The sequence below is a fragment of the Pseudorasbora parva genome, chromosome 20 (genome assembly GCF_024679245.1).
Source record: "Pseudorasbora parva isolate DD20220531a chromosome 20, ASM2467924v1, whole genome shotgun sequence".
Classification (NCBI taxonomy): domain Eukaryota; kingdom Metazoa; phylum Chordata; class Actinopteri; order Cypriniformes; family Gobionidae; genus Pseudorasbora; species Pseudorasbora parva.
Genome location: NC_090191.1, coordinates 40477343 through 40498023, shown reverse-complemented (window position 1 = coordinate 40498023; position 20681 = coordinate 40477343). Strand labels below are relative to the sequence as shown.

Here is a 20681-nt window from a genome sequence, read left to right as displayed (position 1 = left end):
TAAAGACAGCTCATTATTTCCATTCACTCCACCTTCTCCCTTCTGGGCTCTTTCCAAAGCCACGCCCCCAAAATACATGAACGCGCATAAAACAAACAAATGTATAATCAAAATGAAAGATTACCTGTCCAGCAGAAATACAGCCATCAAGGAGTCATTTTCAGCCCCATGAGGTCCCTCAGTTCTCATCATCGTTGGAAAGCCACGCTGATATTTACTCGTCTGATTTCTTTATTTATCCAAAGACTTTCTGTGCATTGCCTTATCTTGTACTGTCTTCCTTTATTTGCATAGTTTGCTTTCGCTGACTAAAAAACCCGGCATTGTAAATTTTGAATGCTTTTGCTCTTCCTAGGGGTGCGGGCAGAACCTGTAGCGAAAGCGGTGGTTGCCATGGTAGCGAGAAAGTGACAGTCGCCCAAGCCAATCAATTGTTTCTTCCCGAACGACAATAATGAGCGGTGTTTATTGCAGATTAAAAAGTCACTCAATTTTTATGCTCTCTTTTTCAGAGTACTTACATTTTAATTATGTTAAAAGACACTTTATATATTCACGGATGAATCTCATGACAACACATCAAGGTCAAAAATTTTAAAATATTTGTCTAAAGAAACTTTTTTTGCCTAATTTTTGCTGTGTGACATTATTTTCATGAGCATTTATTTTTTGTAATTGATATTAGTCTCAGTGATGATTCTAATTTTTTAATCTATCTATCTATCTATCTATCTATCTATCTATCTATCTATCTATCTATCTATCTATCTATCTATCTATCTATCTATCTATCTATCTATCTATCTATCTATCTATCTATCTATCTATCTATCTATCTATCTATCTATCTATCTGTCTGTCTGTCTGTCTGTCTGTCTGTCTGTCTGTCTGTCTGTCTGTCTATCTGAATATCTGTCTGTCTGTCTGTCTATCTGAATATCTGTCTGTCTGTCTGTCTGTCTATCTGAATATCTGTCTGTCTGTCTGTCTATCTGAATATCTGTCAGTCTGTCTGTCTATCTGAATATCTGTCTGTCTGTCTATCTGAATATCTGTCTGTCTGTCTGTCTGTCTATCTGAATATCTGTCTGTCTGTCTATCTGAATATCTGTCTGTCTGTCTGTCTATCTGAATATATGTCTGTCTATCTGAATATCTGTCTGTCTCTGTGTCTATCTGAATATCTGTCTGTCTGTCTGTCTATCTGAATATCTGTCTGTCTATCTGAATATCTGTCTGTCTGTCTGTCTATTTGAATATCTGTCTGTCTGTCTGTCTATCTGAATATCTGTCTGTCTGTCTGTCTATTTGAATATCTGTCTGTCTGTCTATCTGAATATCTGTCTGTCTGTCTGTCTGTCTGTCTGTCTATCTGAATATCTGTCTGTCTGTCTATCTATCCCATCCCATCCATCCATCCATCCATCCATCCATCCATCCATCCATCCATCCATCCATCCATCCATCCATCCATCCATCCATCCATCCGCCCATCCGCCCGCCCGCCCTTTCACCCAATTTATGTATCATAATTTAGTTTTAAATTTTAGCAAAAGGATTTAAATGGAAATGTGCTTAATATGCCATTTTTGGGTTCCCATAAAAAATTGGCTTAATTTCCTTTAAGCAATAATTACACATTTTATTTCTTTTCTCTTCCTAACAGGTTTTATAATGTGTTTCTCCAAGGCACCACACTCTCCTTTTTCCTCTTTGGTGTTATTTTTAGTATTATTCTACAGGATGACCCATTTTTTTTTACCTTTCATAAATAATCCGGTCAAAAGATTACACAAGTATCAAAAGTACCATGGTATTACACTATGTTAATACCCTTTTTTTGTCATTTGACATTGAATTTGATGCCACAAATCCCTCTTACTTTCAACTTGTCATATTGAGACACATTTCTTGATTTTTTTCTTTTCTTTTCTGTGTATATCCTGTTGTGCTCACATGTGAAGGACGTTTCATGTTGACTGAAATGAGCTATATGTAGAATTCGGAAACCTTTTGTTATCAGTGACACCAGATGTAAAGGTTTACAGCGACTTCGAATTTGTATTCTATAGCGTAGGGTAAAAACACATAAAGAGACACAAACCCAGACGGACTTGATTATATCATTCACGCTGCTTTATCAGAGATTTACAGTGTTAGCATTCAGTGATTGAAACCAAAACCTCTTCCACCTCAACCACATATGCGACGGCTTAGTGCTAATATGCAGCAGACTGAAGGCATTAGACAAGCTGAAGAAGGAAAATAAAAAACCTGTGTGTGTGTTCTGAGCAGCCCGTAAGAATAAAAAGCAACTTTTGAATGTGATAAATGAGTGTTTGAGTCTGAAGTGACTCCTTCACTACTACACTACGTTCGCCATTTACCCTCAGCCAAACCCATTTCTGAGGTCTTGAGCACAAGGCAAACAGTGTTTTTCTCCTGTGATCTGGTCTGTGATTGTTTACACACGGCTGCGAGTGTGTGTGTATGTTCGACGGTGGAGATATGACCCCACTGTGGTGGATGTGTCCTTAAATGGCGTTCCTCCACTCACAAGTACTCACTTACTCATAATATTTACAGTTTCACAGTTTGCATGGATGGGACGTGCAAGCAGACAATAACCCAAACACACAGATGATGGGTAAACCACATACTTTTGAGATTTGTTAGTGAACTGTTATAGAGTCTCGTTTTGGTATTTAACCCATGCAACCCTAAACTCTGTAAGCGATGCATGTTGTTCATGTTGAGGAGATGAACTCATTATTAAGCGTCTGTGCATTTGATTGAGGTCCTGCTTCATAGCGCCGTTCTCTTTTCACCTTCTGATCTTGAGTGCGATGTATTTTATTGCTCAGATGCTGCTGTTTTATTGCTCAGGAGACTCAATTGTGTTTAATTTAAATTCCCCTGGAGAGATAACAATACACTCACATGAGTCAATATTTGTCATTCAGTAAGTGAGTAGAGCTATAAAGTAAATGCAGATTGCAGCTCAGTGATAATTGGGCTGTCGATTTAACACGTTAATTAATTAGCTATGGGGAAAAAATAATGTGTTAAAAATTATTAATGCATTAAATGCACCCGCCCCACCCTATAAAATGCAGTTAGAAATTACTCTTAAATTCAAGATATCAGGGGAAAAATGGCCCTGTATGATTTGTTGGTCTCATATTTATATCATGACATAGGTAAGCAATATTGCACTAGTCACAATATCACACGAGTGCTGTTTTTGTCCTGAATAGCAAAAGTGCAGATGTAATATTGACTTTATTCTACAGTTCAATAAATAAGAAGTTAATATTGTGTTAAAGCCTAAAAGTTTATGTAATAAATTCTATGTTGAATAAAAAAAAAATAATAATTAAAAAGAAAATAGTGTACACTCTAAAAAATCTCAGGTGACAACCCAGTGTTTGGCAAGTTTTTGTGTAACCCAGATCCTGGGTCAGACGTAACAACCCAGTGTTTGGGTAGTTTTTGTGTAACCCAGATCCTGGGTCAGACGTAACAACCCAGTGTTTGGGTAGTTTTTGTGTAACCCAGATCCTGGGTCAGACGTAACAACCCAGTGTTTGGGTAGTTTTTGTGTAACCCAGATCCTGGGTCAGACGTAACAACCCAGTGTTTGGGTAGTTTTTGTGTAACCCAGATCCTGGGTCAGACGTAACAACCCAGTGTTTGGGTAGTTTTTGTGTAACCCAGATCCTGGGTCAGACGTAACAACCCAGTGTTTGGGTAGTTTTTGTGTTACTCAGATCCTGGGTCAGACGTGACAACCCAGTGTTTGGGTAGTTTTTGTGTAACCCAGATCCTGGGTCAGACGTAACAACCCAGTGTTTGGGTAGTTTTTGTGTAACCCAGATCCTGGGTCAGACGTAACAACCCAGTGTTTGGGTAGTTTTTGTGTAACCCAGATCCTGGGTCAGACGTAACAACCCAGTGTTTGGGTAGTTTTTGTGTTACTCAGATCCTGGGTCAGACGTGACAACCCAGTGTTTGGGTAGTTTTTGTGTAACCCAGATCCTGGGTCAGACGTAACAACCCAGTGTTTGGCAAGTTTTTGTGTAACCCAGATCCTGGGTCAGACGTAACAACCCAGTGTTTGGGTAGTTTTTGTGTAACCCAGATCCTGGGTCAGACGTAACAACCCAGTGTTTGGGTAGTTTTTGTGTTACTCAGATCCTGGGTCAGACGTGACAACCCAGTGTTTGGGTAGTTTTTGTGTAACCCAGATCCTGGGTCAGACGTAACAACCCAGTGTTTGGCAAGTTTTTGTGTAACCCAGATCCTGGGTCAGACGTAACAACCCAGTGTTTGGGTAGTTTTTGTGTTACTCAGATCCTGGGTCAGACGTAACAACCCAGTGTTTGGGTAGTTTTTGTGTAACCCAGATCCTGGGTCAGACGTAACAACCCAGTGTTTGGGTAGTTTTTGTGTAACCCAGATCCTGGGTCAGACGTAACAACCCAGTGTTTGGGTAGTTTTTGTGTTACTCAGATCCTGGGTCAGACGTGACAACCCAGTGATCGGGTAGTTTTTGTGTTACTCAGATCCTGGGTCAGACGTGACAACCCAGTGATCGGGTAGTTTTTATGTTATTATATTTTATATGTATATCGTTTAATTTTATGCAAAGCAAAATACAGGGGCGTGATCTAAACGAGTGACACTGCGGTCTTTTCACGTGGTGGAAACATGATATCTAGCATTAAATTGTTTTCGTTTTTTACAAAATCGAATCTAATATGTATATATATAATTCATCTTTATTTTAGTAGTTTTACCCCCGATTTCACAGACAAGGCTTAAACTAGCCCTAGACTAAAATGCATGTTGGAGTTGTTTTAACTGAAAGGCACTGATACATCTTAAAATATGTCAGTGCTATTGTTTTTTCTCAAGACGCACATCAGTAAAAAAAAAAAAATCTAGGACACGTTTTTAAAAGTTACTTAAATGTCCTAATTGAACTAATGCCAAACCCTAGCTTAGTCTAAGCCATGTTTGTGAAACAGGGCCTTAGCGGTTTAGTTAACTCAGATCATTTGATGAGACAGGATTGAGGTTATATTGAGATCTCTGAATTTTCATTGCTAATTTTGGTGTCTTAATAAATTTAAACACAACCTGGAAACTTTTCTGAATCTGGTGTTTTCTTTAGGCAGTTTTTTGGTCCTTTTTTAAAAACTTCAGTTTAATCTAATTTCTGTCTAGGAGAAACAATTGTGATATTAAAGAGATTGATGTGTGTGTATGTGTGTGTGTGTGTGTGTGTGTGTGTGTGTGTGTGTGTGTGTGTGTGTGTGTGTGTGTGTGTGTGTGTGTGTGTGTGTGTGTGTGTGTGTTTCCTATAGATGACTTCATTTGTATATGAGACAGCGAGGCGCTGTATTGCGGGGAACAGAGAGCTGGAAGCAACGGATGAGCTCAGCGTCCCCTTCACAAGGGGAACTTTTTTTGCTGATCCTGGAAGATCTGGGTCAGATTTTAAAATACACACAAATACATCAGCAGAACTTTAATGCATTCAGACTCGTTCTGTCTGTAGCCCAAAACTGCGCCAGAGACAGGATTCATGCTCACTTAAAGGGACAGTTCAGTCTACATCATCATTTACTCACCCCAATGATTTCCAATACCAAACTCGTAGCCAATCAGCAGGTAAGGGGCGTGTCTAATAATGATGGTGAGAAGAGAGCGTCATTATTGTCAATATTAAAAACACGACACACACGACGGACATTAGCCGAGAACTAACATATGCTGGCTTTTGCTTGACTCTGCTCGTGTGTCATGTTCGCTTGTTAGTCCATTTGCGATCGTATTGTGGCTCACTTCAGCGATGATAAAGACCCGTTCATTTCCACACCGTATGGAGCATCTAAATACCCTCAGTGTTTCAAGCGTCAGCTCACAAAATGTGTCCGACAAGTAAGATACTATACTCGTAATATAAGTTTGTTTCCTCATTTCATGATATATATAACCCTTATCTGGTCATAATTGTAATATGTTTGTTAGTTGAACTGTCGGGCTCGTGTACTATCGAGTTGTTCATGAGAACGATTTGTGTTTTTGTGATGGAAGGGGTGACTTTTTCATTGAATATTCGACCTGAATTAGTAACACACAGATTCTGCTGATTCTGTGTGTGGGGCGGAGCTATCAAAATAGGCCCGAGACCCTTTTGGGGGTAGGGGTGTGTTTGTTTTGGTGATTGTCATTGGTTTGGTGAAATGTCAACAACGGTTACCGGAAAGCACTTACCCCACCTTTAAAGGACAAAAGATTTTTATAGAATAAAATAGACTACATTGGAGGTTGTTTCAGAAACACTGACAGTGATCTAGAGAAGAACTCCTACTGGAAGGACTCAAACACCAACATTACACACTAGAGAGCGTTGAGCATGTAAAAAAGCACAATGCGACCCCTTTAAATCATTATTAACAACAATTTGGAGCGACATGAAGGTGAGCAAATTATGACAGAATTATGATTTTTGTTTGAACTACTCCTTTAAAGTGCAAACAAACGCTGCACACATGCTCTTAGCACAAACATTTACAAACACGGCCATCTGTTGTTCAGATCCATTGTTGCTTCATGCAATTATTTCAATTTTGCCTAAAACACTGCAGGTCTCCGAGGGGGTAGACGCATCCTTCATGCCCAAAACAATGGGAGCTCTGTGTGGTTTGGGTGATGGTGTGATTGTTTGAACAAACAGCCGATGCACATTTTTAATGCATTGCCTCTGCTCCAGTGCAGGTACGAAGGAAAGGGCAAGAAAAACATGCTCCATTATCATAACAGCGCCTGATGCATAAAACCTGAGCAGCATGCATTACAATACATCAGTCTGCATGCCTTGCACATGAGACTTTTGAAATGAGTTTAAGTGTTTGATGTAGTTTTTCTAAGCTGGTTTCTCTTTTGGACTTATATTTTACACTTCTGGAGAGCATGTGGCGACTCAGAAGTACGCCATACTTTACGCTAGAAACACATTCCTCATATCTAGGAGTGTGTATCATGTGATAGACACCCACGCACATTTCAGAATCATCTTGTGCAGCAGTGTAGATAAAGAGCGATTCTTTCAGACACTCCAGCACAATACGCCCCGCTCCCATCTTCTCATGGGACACAGTGACCAGACGGTGACCTTGGATAGTTGTCTCATATCTCTGTGAGAAAAACACTAGGCCCCGACCCATGTGACTGATTGGCATCCCACTCACAGCAGTTCACAAACAAGAGATCTTCCCATGTAAACCTTCAGGAAGTGGTTGATGCGTCTTTAATGTCATGAGCTAAAAATGGTCGTCAAAACAGGAAAAAGTTCTTTGATTGTGATTATGTTTTAAGGAACATCTTTTATCTCTTGGATGGATCAGTGCAGTGTCATGACTATATTGCTGCTGTGATTTGTCATTTCAAGGGACCCATTTTTGCTCTTTTGTCGCATTTTATTTTCCCTTGAAGTTCACGTAATGTTAGTCAAGGGTTCATGCACCCAAAACAGTCACAGTTAGCACTGTTTGCTAAGGTAGTGCAATACTCCAACGAAGTTCATTTGTGCATTTACATAAATGCAATTACATTGTGGTTGTAGCACTTCAGTTTCTCGCACCATTACGGATATATTTGCAGCAACAGCAATAGTCTTGTCTAAAAAGACAATGAGTTGTGTGTTCAGTGCGGGTTGGCTACATTCCTACAGGCCATGCTGACGTGGATTTTTAGACCAGAAAATCAATATACAACACAGAATTCATTGACTTGCCCAAAGATGTGAAGAACCAGCAGTATATCTCCAGTGATCGTTCCTTTACAAACACCTACTGAGTTTTATAAAGCACTTAATCCGCCGGGTGTGTGGCACCAAATGCATTTCAGAACTTTGTTGGTGCTTCTTTTAATTTGCACAATTTAGCGATATGTAGAGTATTTACTGGTTGTTGATGACAGTGAATATTAGATATTTCAGCTGGCTGTGGTCCAATTGCTTCCCAGTTTACAAGTTGACAGTGATAGCTCTCTCAGGAAAATGAATGGTTTCAGAGGTCAGATGGGGGTTAGTGGTCACTTTGTTGAATGAGTGGTTATAGAAGTGTATATATAGGGGCCAAGTTGGGTCATACAAAGTATAATACCACTTTTCTAAGGGCAGTACATTTAATTGAAAAGTGTTTTTCTTTTGTTCTCCAGCTCTCTTTGGATTTTGAGACATCACCATCAAACAAGTAAAATGCTTCACGTGTCATGAATCATAAGTCCATTCATGAAATTTCCTCACTACTAAATATTCCACGCTCAACTATTAGTGGGATTATAACAAAGTGGAAGCAATTGGGAACAACAGCAACTCAGCCACAAAGTGGTAGGCCAAGTAAAATCACAGAGTGGGGTTAGCGCATGCTGAGGGTCACAGTGAGTAGAAGTCGTCAAATTTCTGCAGATTCAGTAGCTAACGACCTCCCAAACTGTGTGTGGCCTTCAGATTGTCTCAAGAACAGTGTGTAGAGAACATCATGGAATGGGTTTCCATGGCCGAGCAGCTCATCCAAGCCTTACATCACTGAATGCAATGCAAAGCGTGGGATGCAGTGGAGTAAAGCACACCGCCGTGAGACTCACTAGAGCAGTGAGACATGTTCTCTGAGTGACCAATCACATTTCTCTGTCTGGCAATCCCATGGACAAGTCTGGGTCTGGTGGTTGCCAGGAGAACTGTACTTGCCTGACTGCATTGTACCAAGTGTAACGTTTGGTGGAAGGGGGATTATGGTATGGGTTGTTTTTCAGGGGTTGGGCTTGGCCCATTAGTTCCAGTGAAAGGAACTCTTAATCCTTCAGCAAACCAAGACATTTTGGACAATTGCATGCTCCCAACATTGTGGGAACAATTTGGGGGGGAGTTTGAGGTGGAGGAACTTGTCTGGACTGCACAGAGTCCTGAGCTCAACCTGATAGAATAGCTTTGGGATGAATTCTGCAATTTTGAATCGATTCACCTACTATTTCTTTGCTTCTATTTGCACAATGTTCCTCCTGTCTTCACCAAAATTGGTGCAGATCATCTTTAGATGACACCTCACAGACTGCAGCAATTAGATTGTTTGTATTTAACACTATTTTCCAGAAACTGAATTTGACAGTGAAAATGTGAAAAAGAATTGTCACTATCACTATAATCTCTGCAGTATTTTCTTCATACCGCATTTAAACTTTGCACGTCATTTCCACAATGCCCTGAGGTTGTATCGCCACCTACTGGTGTTATAAATAAAACGATGAAAAGTGGAATTAAATGGAAAATCATAAATAACTGACGTGCTCTAATATACTGAACTTTAAAATGAATGCTTGTTTGTGTGCTTAGCCTTGTAAGTTTGCACTATTTTTAGAATAAATTCTTCTTTACAAAATAAGAATCTCAAACCTAATCATCAAATGTACATGGAACGTATTTTATTAAATATTGATGTTGTTCTCAGGGTCAATAACACAATATCTTTGTAAAGTGGAAAATAGGAGATTCTGAGGATGCCTGAGGTAATTGCCAGTGATTCTAATCGTTCGATACACTAAGCGAAGCACTTCAGAAACGTCAGAGAAGATAGAGGTGTACGGCGGCCCTAGTGCCAACGCTGATAAACGCGTTTGGTTATCTGATGGTTGTGCTGGACTGCAGGGAACAAACCAGCAATCAGCAGCTCATTAAGAGGTTTTAGGCTCAGAATCAATACTTAAAATCATTAGTAACTAACTGCAAGCAAACAAAAACCAAACCACAACTCTCATTACATCAGATTTAAACAATCATTCATCTGGAAGAAAAAAAACAAATCAAAAGCGCTTATATCGTAATTTAGGGTGATAGATTTCTGATTGTGTTGTCTATATATAAATGTGATGGAGGAGAGTGTGAGTGTTTGTGTTTGAGAGCTGAGCTCTCGATTCAGCTCAGAGAACTTCTCAACGCCTGGGTTAATCAATTAACCGGCCGGTTGGGTGTAAATACACAAACACCGTCAGTTAATTCTGTGTGTTGTGAAGCAGAGACGAGAGAGCTGCCGTGGCAGCTGTGTACCACACGTTCAGTGAACTTTGTATATCAAGCACATTCATATCAGCTGTATGTTTGCAAAAGTCATGATACATTATGATGTTTACATATAATTAATTAATAAAGCTTTAGAATACAATGCTTTAAAAACACATGTACACAATAACCACAGCACCAGTTGGGTATAAAACGTCCACCAATTTGAATAACTTTGTCCTCACATCATGCTTTTTCATTTTATATGTTTCTGAAGGAAATCATGATTTTTGAGGCCATATGTCATTCTGCAATTTTGAATGGATTCATCTACTGTTATTTTTTTGTTATTTGTAAGCTTTTAGAGTTGAAGCATCAGTAAAGGTGTTCCAATAGAAAGTGGCATGAAAACACAGCTGGCCGTTCAATTGCGGTAATTTGTGTGAGAGCTGACTACACATGTACACATAAACTGAAACCACTTCATCAGTGAGATTTGCATGCATGAGTAATGGAGGACGTGGTCTGGGCTGTTGGCTAAACGTCACGGCGGATTTAGAAACCGTGTGTACAGATGAACTTCTGCTGATTAACAGATCTTATGTTTGTGGCGAATCTACTCGTATGTAGCTACAGGCGTCTGTGTGGATTATATTTTCGGCCTCAGGCAAACTGCTAACCCTTAGTGAACAGCACTAATTATTTAATCAGCATGCATAAGGGACATGAACGAGAGCAATAGGTTTTGAATGTGGCTGACATTTGCCACTTATGATTTAGCTAACTTATGAATAGCAAACATTACGGAAGAATGTCTCTCTGTGAGGCCACGGCTTAAAAACATGAAGAAGGAAAAAAAACGAAGAAAAAAAAAAGATAGACACGACTCCCACATTTCAAATTGAACTGCATGAGTCAAATGCAGCTCTGAGACTCTCAAAAGGAGACGAGATAAACCCGCTAGGAAGCAAAGACTCAAAGGTAGACCGACTTCTTTTTGTTACCCGCTGACACACACATCCGCAAACTGAGCACAAAGGTCAGGGAAGCGTCGGTGAGATATCAGCAGGAGCACAATTTCATCCTAAATATTGGACATAAAACAATATCTCACTCTTATCAAGGTCAAGTTTTTTTGCTTTAGAAATAGAGACGAACAAACAAATATGTTAGATTCAGAAACAAAAGGAGACAGATCTCCTGTGACCTGGACTTATAAATAGCCACCTGGAGCAGACGGCATGTTTTTTTTTTTAAAGTAAATTAAATCAGCGATGTCCTTTTCTGTCGTTTTCACAGCAAAGACAGTCGGCGAGAGCAGCTAATAATGCGTCGCCTCACCTCAAACGACATTGTTCAGACATTTTGTCTGACATAATGCTCTCTAACTCTCGCAGGTTTGAAAGGGAGCTCTGATAACTGAGGTCACTTCCTGAAGTCCCAACGGCCACAGCAGGTGCACAGTGACACACTCAGGTCGGCAATCAAACTTGTAATCGCCGGCGTAACTCACACTTCCTCTTGACAACAGTGCCATCAAAGCGAACGGATAGGAGGACATTTATTGGGTGGCTGGGTGCTCTGACCTTGCTAATTAAAGTCAGATATGGCAATTTATTTGTTTTTTAATGTAATATTGCAGTTTATTCTACATTTTTTATCTGTGCACATTAATCTTAAATCAGGAACCCCCCCCCCCCCCCCAGTGACATAATCTCTTCTCTGATGATGTGGGCGGGGCAACCTGTCACTCACATTAGATCAGCCAATAGCAAACCACGACCATCCTATCAATTCCCCACGGACAAAATCAAGCCCCGCCCTACATTTGTTCTTGTTTGCAAAGTGTTTCACTCTCATATACGTCACAATAGAGAAGAAAAGACCAGTGCGACTTCTGTTACATGCAGACTTTAATGCTCTAGCCTCCAAATAAAAGGCTGATAATTTTTAAAAAGTATATATATACAGTACACACTTTTGACAGCTGACTTTTCTCATGCTGAAACTACAAAAATCCCATTCACCTGAGGAAGTAACGCCGCTTGAACACACTCCATCAGGACTATCACTTTGATGAATAGAAAGTTCAAAAGAAAAGCATTGGTTTGAAATAGACACTTTTGTTACATTATTAATCTCTTTACTATTACTTTTGTTCACTGTTCTTGCTAAATAAAATCTTTCCAAACTTTTAATGTTTGTTTGTCTTTAGAAAGATTTGACCTTAGCTAACAGCACTTAGACCGGACAGATTACAAAAATATAATTTGCTTTAGAAAATCCTTTAAAACACCAGTGAGAGTCATTGTGTAAATTGCACACTAACACATGCAAATGTGATGGTTATGTATTCCACTTTTTGACATTGGTAAGATGCAGCTTAGTTTCAATAATTAGTGCATTTGCTGCATGTTCATTTTATGAAGCGTTGAGGACATCAGTCTCGATTTGAGTTCTCATCACGCGACCCCTGTAAAAGTTGTTTGCCTGTTTGGAGAGGAAGTGCTGTTATTATTTGCAATTCACACATCCGTGCTTTTATTAGACTGTGGACCATTAATAAGAAAATAATGATGCGCTTTGCAGATGAAAACAGTTCAGGCACATAAGTGAATGTGGCTTTAGGTGTTTTCCTCTCATTAGGACAGTGAATAATGTGCAGCCACAGGGGTTGATTGAAATCTGAGACACTGATATATACTCCTTTCAGCTCAGTCCAACTTCTCATTCCTCTGTACATCGGATTGATTTATCTTTCTGATGTTTTACAGTGTGAATGTACCGTCGACACAAGCCTGCACTTGGATCCACCTTGACTGGTTTGTGGTAAGTTTTGCCAGGACTTGATTTTAAAGGGGTAGTTCACCCAAATGAAAACCCTCATCGCCTTCTTTCCTCTGTCAAACAGCTATTTTGCAAGTGTCTTATTTTTTTGCTTATGAAAGAATTGAGTTTAAAAAAAGTCCTCCAATAAATATGATACATTTATGTGAGAGAGACCAAAATGTACAACAGCAAATGGTGACTGGTCGTCTGACCATTTGTCATCGTCATTTAATATTTGAATGTAAGTATTGACGATGTTTCATATCTATAGCTTTATTGTTTATTTCTCACGAATAGCTATCATGTGATTTTAGGCGATGCATGTTTTTATTGTGCCAATTCTATTTTGTCATACAATAATCTATAACATGAAAGACACAATTTGACTAAAAATATGATTTTCTTAATTTTAGTTTTAAAAAAAATGTTTCAAAAATAATATGATCTTTCATTTTTGTGGTAAACTACTTGTTTAATTTAATTCTGTTAAGACTATTTTGGTAAATTTTTGGTGCTTAATAAAATTAATCTATAACATTAATGACAGAATTTGTCAAAAATAATGTGATTTTTTATTTTTTGTGGCAAATTATTTGTTTCATTTTAGTGTGTTCAGACTATTTTAGTGCTTTTTTCCTGCTTAATAAAGTTGATTTATAAAATTAATGACAGAATTTGCCCAAAAATGTATATGATTTTTCTTTTTTGATATCAGTCTGTTATTGCTGCATAATAAAATAAGTCTATCATATTAATGAAAGAATTTATACAAAATAATATGATTTTATATATTTTTTTGTAAACTACTCATTTAATTTTAGTCTGTTCAGACTTTTGTTGACTATTGGTGCTTAATACAATGACTCTATAACATTAATGACAGAATTGGTCAAAAATAATATGATTTTTCATGTTTTTTGTAAAGTATTTAGACTATGTGGGTACTTTATTGGTGCTTAATAAAATTGATATATAAAATCAATGACAGAATGTTTAAAAAACGTGATTTAATTTCAGTGTTCAGACTATTTTGGTGCTTAATAAAATGGATCTGTAACATTAATGACGGAATCTTACAAAAGTAATATGATTGTTCATCTTTGTTGTGAGCTGTTTCTTCAATATCCCTGTGTTTACATTCACACCTGTGTTTGTTAATGGAAGATAAAGCATGCAGGACATTTGGAAATAATCCACTAAGCAAACCAGTTGTGTTTCTGTCCCGCTAGGAAGCTGTATTAGCATTACTGAGCCGGAGCGCGGCGGGATCACATTGGCTTTGTCCTGTGAGGCGTGAGGGTCGTGCAGGTAGGAGAGAGACCCTGGACTACAGGGCAGCGGGACACAGTCTGCTCGCAGGCCCACTCCTGTGCTCGGCGGACGAGAAGGCTGCTCTGTGAAGATACCACAGCGTCCCGCGGAGAGATGGGAAGGTTTGATATCTGTGCACACACTCACACACACCAGTACAGACGGGCGAGGGGATGCTTATGCTTCAGCTCGCTGTGAGCGGCCTCTCAGATCTTCGAAAGCGGTCGATAACCGAACAGCCAGAGGAAAATAATGTCTGATTTTTTATCGGCCAATTTGCATTGACCTTAAAGGGTTAGTTCACCCAGAAATGAAAATTCTGTCATTAATTATTTACCCTCATGTCTTTCGACACTCGTCAGTCCTCCGTTCATCTTCAGACACAGATGAAGATATTAGTGTTGAAATCCGATGGCTCAGAAAGGCCTTCATTGACATCAATGTCATTTCCTCTCTTAAGACCCATAAAGGCACTAAAGACGTCGTTACAAAGCCCGTCTCACTACAGCGGCTCTACAATCATTTTATGAAGCGGCGAGAATAGTTTTGTGGACAAAAACTGATTGAAAAATCAATCATATTGATTCATAATTCGGATCACGTGTCAAGCTGCTGAAATCACGTGACCTTGGGCGATCCGAATCATTAATCGATTCACTGATTCATAACCGTTTGAATCTTTGTTTTGAAATCGGCTCATAACTAGACAAGTTGTTATTTTATTTCTTTTTTGCGCACACAGACTATTCTCGTGGCTTCATAAAATGATTGTAGAGCCGCTGTAGTGAGATGGGCTTTGTAACGACGTCTTTAGTGCCTTTATGGGTCTTGAGAGAGGAAATGACATTGATGTCAATTAAGGCCTTTCTGAGCCATCGGATTTCAACACTAATATCTTCATCTGTGTGTGAAGATGAACGGAGGTCTGACGGGTGTCAAACAACTTTAGGGTAAGTAATTATTGATAAAATTGTAATTTTTGGGTGACCTAACCCTTTAAAACTAGATTTTTAGTAACCATCTCAGAAGACTTTCTCGTGCGTTTAGGTTTACCGCTCACGTGTGGATAAATGCGGTGCACGGGTTCAGATGGAAGAAATGCGTCTCAGATTGGGAGTTCATTAACTCAAATCCACCTAAATTGCAATACTTCAGAGTAAATTGGAAATGCAGCACTTGATGTTGATTAGATGAGAGACTCAGACTGACTCATCTGTTACCCAAGCCAGTCTGGACTGCAGGAGGCACATCATTTCAACACATCTGATGCTCAGATTTGATCTGGTCTATTAGTTGCATTTACGACCATTAGAGAAGATGTCGAGGTTTGGCTGTTAATATGTAGTAGCCTACCTTGGGATACTGTTTAAATACCACGGTGTTGTAATGATTCAGTATTATAGTGTATAAACTACCATTCAAAAGTTTGGGATCGGTTAGATTTTTTAATATAAATATTAAAATAAATTAAAAACTGTATTTCGGGTCCCCTGTAGCCCCTATTGCAATTGTAAGTTTACTTTATTATGGATTTTCCCAAATGGGAGTCTATGGCAGCTCTATGAACCATAAGTAGGAAAATGATGAAATTTGGCACACTTCTATTGATGGTAATGAATAGTACACACTAAAAATGGCTGGGTTAAAAACAACCCAATTGGCAACCCAGCGCTGGGTAAATATTGGATAGAACACATGCTGGGTTAAATTAACCCAGTGGCATTTTAACCCAGCAGGCTGGGCTGTTGAGAAAACCCAAAATGTAGTAAATTTTTTACCATTAATGGATTTGCTATTCTGGGTTATTCTTGCTGGGTTGTTCTTAAAATTTCTCCTGTGCATTAGCCTACTGTAAAACTAGACAATCATGAAAGAACAAATGAAGAATGCATGTTTAGACTGTTAAAACAATCATTTTTATTGCTTGACAAATGGTACAACACACAAAGGTGTTAAAATTGGCAACAATGACAACTACAAACCTAATATATTCTGTCAATTTATTCACGTTTAAATTCACAAACTTTTATTTTGACGGGTTGCCGTGACTTTTGAGTGTCTGTGTTCATGATATGACACGCGCCCCCATCATTCACACAGAGATGCAAAACATGGAAGAGTAATATTTAAATAATATTTAATATAACGTTACACAGACACTGGTATATATTCGGCTACAGTCTGGAGCCCTGCGTGACGCGACTGAACGCAGCTGCGGGACCGAATATAGTCTACTTGTGAGTCGATGCTATACAGATACTATATGTCACATTTTTAAAATTTCAGTATGTACTTGGTACCGAAGTACCGGTACTTGTGACATCCCTTCATACAACCATGTCAAAAGACAGGTAAAAACTCATCTCTTCCACGAGCATTTAAAGGGGGGGTGAAACACTCAGTTTCAGTCAATCTCATGTCAATCTTGAGTACCTATAGAGTAGCATTGCATCCTTCATATCTCCGAAAAGTCTTTAGTTTTATTATATTTATAAAAGAAATATGGGCTGTGCCGAGTCTTTCCGGAACAAAACGAGCGGCTGGAGGCGTATCGTGTGAGCGGAGCTAAAGAATGACGATCGCGAACAAAGCGGTGACGTCCTCAAGCGTGGAGAAACCCATCGCTATCTCAGCTAATAGATATGATCCAGAATCAAATCTGAGGCAGAAATAAATTGAACAGGAGAAACAGCAGCAGCAGGACGTCCGTCTCTGTGGTATGGACTGTATTTAGTGGCCTGTCAACATTTGTGTGTGTTTACTGTCTCTTTGCATGTCAGACTAGTGTACATAGAACAACACAATGGAGTCCGTTAGCGCATTTGAATGACGAAGCACGCGATCGTGTCGTTTACTGATGTTTACTCACGCGACGATAGCCAACAGCAGAGACATTTGAAGCAGTTTTACTCACCGGCTGCTTCCAAAGCAGGACCAAACCTTTATCGCTGGGACCGCTCCGTCAAAAACACACTTCTTTGGTATGATTTGGTGAAGTCCTGTGACAGCAGTGACCGTGGAGATCTGCGATGTTGTGAAGCTTCCCGTCATTTCTGCGTTCAAATCGGGTCAAATGCAGCGCTGCCTTCCCGGAATGCTGTGCTGAAGCGTTGAAGTCGCTCGACGTCACCCATAGGAATAAAGTGGAGCGCGGCGCCTGGATCAACTGGATCTGCATCTGAGAGTGTTTATGGGCGTGCATTTTTCTCTCTCGCTCTAGTCACGCGCGCGCACACCCTACCGGGAGAAGAGCCCGTACGGTAGGGTGACCACCTGCTAATAAGCCCAAGGGGGGACAAAGGGTATGTTTCTGAGGGACAATGTGGGACACTGCCTGGCGCGGCGGTGCCCCACCCCATGGGCAGATGGGCAGATAGAGGTTTACCCATTTCTAGCACATAGCACCTTACATGGTATATTAATAATGCCCTATTCCCCTAAACATGTGTAGGCTAATTGCTGATGTATGCTCATGAATAGGCCAACCAATGTGTATTTTTAACATAATATTTTGAACATTCAATGACTTGACAGATGCACTTCCACTTACGATTTACTTTAGCTAATTTACTTTACTTATTTTTCATTACAATTTATTCACTTTAAATCAATTATAATATAAAATTATAGGATTAACAGAAACTGAAGTCGCTCAACACCACAGGAACAGTAAAAAAAAAAAAATGTGTTAAGTTAAACTAAAAGTAAAGTTAACTCCAGTTCACGGAACGAGAAGGGGAGGAAGGATGGTGAACTTCCATGTTAGTAAAGTCTGCACTGCAAAAAAACCCCCAAAAAAACCAGCATTCTTACTTAGTATTTTTTGTCTTGTTTCAAGTCTAAATATGTAAAAAATGTAAAAATTATTGTCTTGTTTTGGGAAAAAATAGCTCAAAATTAAGCCAAACAATCTGCCAATGGGGTAAGAAAATTATTCTTGTTTTCTGTTTGAATTAAGATTATTTTTCTTACCCCATTGGCAGATTATTTGTCTGATTTTAAGCAAAAACTCTCTTAGTTTTGAGTTATTTGTTCCCAAAACAAGACAATTACTTTTGCTTGATATTTCTTTATTTATATTTTGGCAAGAAACAAGACAAAAATACTAAGAAAGAAAAGCATTTTTTGCAGTGTGAGTCTGTGTCGTTTGACATCGTATTTTACTCTCCATGTCCGATTGAGAAAGACGTTTTTCAAAGGTCACAAAAAGCTCTCTTTTTTGAACACCTTTCAGTCACAAATATAATTTTTTCCAGTATTTCTTGTACCCACTCCTTCTCTTTTTAATTGATGATCGCGGAGCCTAAAGACTCCATTTTTCGAATAGGAAAGTGCGCATCTAAAAAGTTGTAAGTGTCTCTGGTATGCACGTGCGTGCGCTGTCATGACAACAACGAAAAAGTTGACAACAGCAGTTCAACCGAGGGGTGGGTGGGGCAACAGTAGCACGCTGAACTGTCAAGTAATGTTGGTTTGGCTGCCTGAGGCACGAGGATATAGAGCGACCAACTTCTTTTTGAGCAAGCATTAATTATGCGTGACACGGTCTCAATTTGCGGGACGCATGAATTTTGCTTCAAACGCTGTGCGTGCATGCGCTACGCGGGACGGGTGGTAACCCTAGTCACGCGCGCACACCCTACCGGGAGAAGAGCCCGTACGGCCCATACAAGGACCTTCCGCTCTATTAACGTCAACCCGACCCATACTCGAAAAAAACTCTCCGAAACTTGTGAGAAACCGGAAGGAGTATTTTTAACACAGAAATACTCCATCAAACGTCCAACATTAGTTTTTGAAACTTTGTCTATGTTTAGGATGGGAATCCAAGTCTTTAACAGTGTAAAAAGCTCAGGATGCAGGAAACAGCATTTCACCCCCCCTTTAATCTTACATAAAAATAAAATAAAAAAAATACCTCTTTCCTCCTCTATTTCTCCTTTCTTCTTCCCTTTTCTGGTTTTTGCTACTCTGAGTAGTGTACAAATCTTGGTATTTAGGGCACTTTTTGTGTTTCGTTGCCTCTTCTTGACGGATCGCTTCCTGTACTCCTGAGTTGTAAGTCGCTTTGGATTAAAGCGTCTGCTAAATGCATAAATGTAATGTAAAATGTAAATGTAATGTTTAATTTTCGTAAGCGGATCATGGTTCTGTATAATCACAAACTGTATTAATCTATCGTCTCACATGCCGACCTAAACTAACACGAGTCAGTACATTGCATCGGATTCTGAGGTAAAACTTTTGTCGTCTTAACGTCATGTAAGAATTGTTGCCTTGAAGAAGAAAAAAATACATAATTATGCTAATTAAAATTATTATTAATGAAAATATGAACTTATCTTAAAACATCTGCAACCAGTGGCTTTGCCTTTTGCATTGTCCTTTCAAAATGACAGTTTGGGAGCGAATTTAAACGAATCAAGGCGGGAAGCACGTGAAACAACCAAGCGCTGGGTAGAATCAACCAAGCATTGACCCAGCAGGTTTAACCCAACGACTGGAAATTTTAAACTACCCAATGGTGTTTAAAATGTGATCAAATAAACCAACAAAAATTACCCAAACAGTCTCAACCCAGCATTTTGGGTTAAAAAACAACCCAGCATTATTTAGAGTGTAATATGACCAACTTTGGGGTCTCTAGGGCCAACTCTACAGCGCCACCACCAGTTCAAAAATGCACATTTGAAACAATTATACCTTTTGAACCCTTTGATCTAGAAAAATAACACTCATCATCATACTGACCACATTCAACATCTTACATTAAGACTCCACCCATTATAGTAGTGACCAAGTATAGTATTCAGTTTTTTCACTACTCCTTCAAATTTGTCCAATTCTAACAAAAATTGGCTCAGATGAGGCAAGAGTTAATTTTGTATTTGTATATGTTTTAAAAAAAAGTAATTAAAAAAAAATCTTGATGATCTCAAACATTTGAACAGTTTCAGTGTGTCTTTACTGTGCCAGTAGGTGTTTCTCAATGTCAAGGATGCTTCCTTGGAAGGACGGATCCTTCCAAGTCACTTCCTTCAGAGGCTAGGCGAGGATCCTCATTAGCATTCGGAGAACACGTAAATGGAACAGGCTAGCAAGTGCACGTCATTGCGTCATTACGTCAGTGAAAAGGTCCGTTGGCCATCAATAACATTATGTGTAACGTTATTTGTATATATTTTTATATCAATACAGTAGTAATTTGTACCGGCATTTAAACGTTAAACTTTACGTATATTTACTACGGTTATAACAAATGTTTGGTAACGTAAATAAAAGCATTAGGTGAGGGACCGTGAGGCCGATGGCGTGATAATGAGCGGCAGCTGATCGCCGCCACACCGGTCTCGGCTCACGGCAAAGTGATTGGAGTATAAATGGTGGAGCGTGGAAGACGAGAGAGGACTAGGCCTGGAGTTTATGTTATGGTTTGTTTATGGTTTATTATGTGTGTGCGTGAGGGTTTTCCCCG

At 39.3% G+C, this 20681-nt stretch overlaps 1 long non-coding RNA gene across 1 annotated transcript in view; it reads left to right on the top strand.

Annotated features, from left to right (window-relative positions):
• Positions 1-20681, top strand: part of LOC137048755 (uncharacterized) — a 55963-nt gene that overhangs the window by 2138 nt on the left and 33144 nt on the right. The window contains exons 2-3 of the long non-coding RNA XR_010899512.1: positions 12841-12895; positions 14125-14328. This is a non-coding gene — a long non-coding RNA (uncharacterized lncRNA). The remainder of the gene's footprint in view (positions 1-12840; positions 12896-14124; positions 14329-20681) is intronic.